At 42.2% G+C, this 4634-nt stretch overlaps 1 long non-coding RNA gene across 1 annotated transcript; it reads left to right on the top strand.

The window, feature by feature from the left end:
- The first annotated feature begins 661 nt into the window (after positions 1-661).
- Positions 662-2686, top strand: LOC120967825 (uncharacterized). Its single transcript, XR_005761595.2, has 2 exons — positions 662-1195; positions 2353-2686. It is a non-coding gene; the product is annotated as an uncharacterized lncRNA (long non-coding RNA).
- The last annotated feature ends 1948 nt before the right edge of the window (positions 2687-4634 follow it).

Raw genomic sequence — 4634 nt, 5'->3', positions numbered from 1 at the left:
CACACATGTTCAGATTTCAAGGTGCACTAAATTATTGCATTCGATGTCTCTGTGCTTACCGTGCTAGTCCCTGGATCAATTTGCTAGCACACACAGTACATAGGAATATCAAAGTTAGAAGTGCATCATTTACTACAACGTATGATCCAGAATTTATAAAGTATTACAAACTGAATAGTGCATAGCTATAATTATCCAATAACAGCGGAAATGTAGCATAATAAACGATGAGTCCAAACAATGCCCACTGGCAAAGATGTTGAGTGAAGACTGGCAACCCTACTGTATATCACTGATCATCTGAATATCCTGCAACATAATGATTTTGTGGAGTTCACCTGATGTATTTCTGTAATTTTATGAACTCCAAATGATTTTTAGATTTGTTTTATACTGCTCTTTGTGTGTTCTTTATTGCATAAAATAGTTTTACAAAATTGCGTTGGGGCTGGAATTATATATATTAGTAGTAGTATTTTACTGTGTGTTTATGTATTTTAGAAATTCCATTGGCATGTTTGATTGATAGCCAATAATTCCTGTAGTTTTCTTTACCAGCCAGTTTTACTGTGCATTTGGTCTGCACAGTTTGCCACCCCCTCAGCCCGCCTCTATCCCTCGCCTACGCGCGCTGAAGCGGAAGCAACAGCAGCTAGCAGGCCAGCCAAGCACCGCAGCCCGTTTGTTTTTCTTTTCTCCCACCTCTCTGCCGCTGACGAAAGGGACCCAGCCCTCATCTCTCTCCTCTCGCCCAGTTTCCTGTACGCACACGAGTTCGTCTCTCGATCCAAATCTTCGATCGATTTGATCCGTTCTTGACCTTTCTCCCACGCCCGACCCTCTATATATTCTGCCCAAATCCTCCGCGTCCGATTTTTGGTAAATCTGAGATCTCCCGTGCTCGTTTCGCCCTGTCCCGATCTCGCCGGAATCCGTTTTGCAGAAGCTTGTCGCCGCCGTTGAATTCGTAGCCAGCCGAGGTTTTGAGCGCCTCCCTTCCCCTTCGTACTCTTCTCCTTGACCTCCTGTCTCTTCCTCATCTTCGCTCTAGCGTAGGGGCACACCAGAGGGACCACGACTTCTACCCAAAGAAGAAGCTGCCCTCGCCGGAGATTCCATGTAGCTGTCGCCGTCGTCGAGGTCCGAGCCGCCGAGGTCCTCTTCTCCAAGTCCGGCGGCCTGCCTTTGTTCACGGGTGAGCTCCTCCGTCCGTTCGATCTATGATGGACCGCTAGGATTAGATCAGTTAAGTTTTTTTCCTCTCGAACCGGTATGCACTAATTAGTGGCCGTCCATCGGTTAGCCGCAACAGCAAACACTCTTCACCCTATCACAGTGCACCACGTGTCAGGTATTTTTTATTTTAAATAGAAAAAGGCAGATTTGTTCCTATTTTTCAAACCTGCGTAACTTTTGCATCGTTTATCCAAATTTGATGAAACCAATGCCAAATTCTTCATAATGATCCCCTATTTCCAGCACACATATCCAATATAATTTTTGAAACTTTAAAATTTGAATTTGCTCAAATTTGAATTTAACCTGCCGGAGGCCATATCTTTCAAACCATTGATCCAAATTAGTTGATTCTTTTTGCATTGTGATCCTACTAGCATGTAGGTAAGATATACCTACAGATATGTTCTGTTATTTAAGTTTTGATTTGAATTTCTTGCTGTTGACTTTATTGTGGTGTTATGTGAGTACGGTTTATTTATCGGTGCCTTCGTTAATCGTATAGATTGTCCGGAGTGCGAAGTGGATCAGAATTAAGCGTTAGAGTACTTCAGCACCTTTCAAGGCAAGATGCACTTTTGATTATGGTCATCCTATGTTCTGCTATGCATGTGTGGTTTTTATGCTATGATATATGTTTGGTTTGTGTATCTCGTGTTGTCATGTTTTGGTATTGGTTGTTTTATGTGATGGTGTGATGGTAGACGTGGGTTTGTGCGAGTGTTTCGTGAAAGTGGTGAGTGTTTATAGCTATAGGCTCGGGACTTTTTCTTTGGTGAATGTGTCAATGACTGAGAGCTCTATTGTCCCTAGAGAATGCGCCACGAATGAGCGCACTTGAGACTTCTTGAAGATCTTTTTCATTTTCATCCTCTGATTCCGAGGGTTTCCCGTGTGGGTAATTTGGATGTGCTCTAGTTCGTCGTGTGACAATTGTGCTTGTGTAAACTTTAACTTGTTAGTGGAGGTAGGTGAAGTTAGCTTTATGCCAAACCAACTTGAGTGTTCTGTTTGTCATACCTTGCATGTTGATGTAGGTTTGCTATGTCATTATTGTGTGATTTGCCAATACATTCAATGTATTGACCCTCGTGGCTGCAACTTATCATGTTGCAGGATATTCATATGATCAGTGAGATACAATAGGGTTGCGAGTCTTCACTCAACATCTTCGCCAGTGGACATTGTTTGGACTCATCGTTTATTATGCTACATTTCCGTTGTTATTGGATAAATATAGCTATGTACTATTCAGTTTGTAATACTTTATAAATTCTGGATCATATGTTGTAGTAAATGATGCACTTGTTACTTTGATATTCCTATGTACTGTGTGTGCTAGCGAATTGATCCAGGGACTAGCACGGTAAGCACAGAGACATCGAATCTTATCAGGTTCGGGTCGTTACAAAAGTTCTTCACTCTACAATAATCCATATATTTGAATTTAGCTTCAGTTCGTGCTTATTTGGATTTGGACATTTTAGGTGCGCCCTAGACATTTTTTTAATACTGATTCTGTGTGTGTGACTGAGAGAGAACGCGTGTATGTTTCCATATGTGTGTTGTGGCGAAAGGGTGATGTGGAGACGGTGTGCGTGTGATAGAGACATAGAGAGGTGTGAATGTGCAAATGATCATGCATGAGTGAGACATAGAGAGATGCCGATACGTTGTGTATACATGAGAGAACGGTCTTCTATTTGTACTTGTGTGTGTGTGTGCGAGAGAGAGAGAGAGAGAGAGAGAGAGGAGCATCCATAACACAACAACCATCTCTCTCGATTCGTCCGTCCCTCGCACGATCGCATGTAACACATGCAGCAATGCAAACATTTTGACACCCTCACCCGGCCCCTGCCCACCTCAAGGCCCGCACATCACTCACTATCTCGCACGCACAATCTCTTGGTGAAAACCCTATTTAGCATGTAGCTTTCCGTCACATACACACACACATTCTCTCCATAGGTTTGATTTCTCTCAATATCTGACACACACACACACACACACACACACTCCCCCTCCCTCGAGCACACAATTCATCCCCATCCAAGGTTATATGGCGACCACTCTCGCTTGTGCTTCTCTGCACCCCAGCATGCACACCACCTCAATCTTCAAAGAAGGCATCGAGGACATCGAAGACGGCGACCACACTACACTAAAGAATGCGGGGCCATTTGGAAGCATGATGATGTGACGACGGTTGACTGACTCCTCCCCCCTTTCTCTCCCGCACAAAATTATCAATCCCTCAACCCACGAGATCCTTCCCCTCTCATCCATGTTTTTCTAGCTCTCTCATCAAACCCGTTGTCTTTTCTCCTTCCATGTGTACAAAATCCGAATGCACACGCATCTCACGTATATTACATGTCTCCATCTTTCTCACAGACCTAACTTCTTCCTCTCTCTCTCTCTCTCTCTCTCTCTCTCTCTCTCTCTCTCTCTAGTTAGGTTTGTCTCCTACTCTCTCGCCCACATACATACAATCTTTCCTGCCCTATCTGCTCCATCTTCGCAAGCTCTCTCTATATGTTTCATTTACACATTGGCATGTGTTCAAAATGTTGCTTTTATAATGGATCATGTAGAGTTGTGGTTGGTTTTGTTGCATCCTAAAAAGTAATAACTATGAAATGCATTTAGATTTTCATTTGACTGGGATTATGTGAGTTTGAGCATATTGTGAAGTACTATAGACCTCATATACATCTTGGAATTCAACAATGATTCTAACTATTGAATTGTATAAACCATTACATTCGAAGTCAGTAGCCTAATATATTTATTTCATGATTACAACAAATGATTAAATCCACTACAAACTAAGAAAACAAATGTGTACTCCCTCCATTTTTATTTAAGTTCGCGTATTAGCATTGGTCAAAGTCAAGTTTTATAAACTCTCACAAATCTTATAACAAAAAATATTAACATATACAATAACAAATAAATACCATTAGATTCATTATTGAATGTACTTTCACATCATACATATTTGTTATGGTAAATGTTGAGATTTTTCTATAAACTTGGTCAAACTTTAGGAAGTTTGACTTTGGTCAAACCTAATATGCAGAGTTAATAAAAACGGAGGGAGTACTAGTACTTCCTAGTACTACTCGCTAGTTGCTTAGCCCAATCACCCAATACGCCAGCCAGGGAGTTCAGTGTTACAAAATTTTGAGGTCGGCGGGAAAATCTCCCACGACCCTGATTCGAGCAGTGCGAAGTTACCATCATACCCTTCGGAACAGGCCTATGGATGCTGGTTGGTAGGGGGCTGTTTTGGTAACTTCAGGTTCACCCTACCCAGCCAACCCCACCCTGGCACCCAGAGTAGTACAACTGAATACTCCCCATTTTGTATCCCCACCGCAAAATAGACTTCT

This window comes from Aegilops tauschii, chromosome 1, assembly GCF_002575655.3.
Source record: "Aegilops tauschii subsp. strangulata cultivar AL8/78 chromosome 1, Aet v6.0, whole genome shotgun sequence".
In the NCBI taxonomy this organism is placed as follows: domain Eukaryota; kingdom Viridiplantae; phylum Streptophyta; class Magnoliopsida; order Poales; family Poaceae; genus Aegilops; species Aegilops tauschii.
This window is presented reverse-complemented; position numbering and strand designations above follow the sequence as displayed.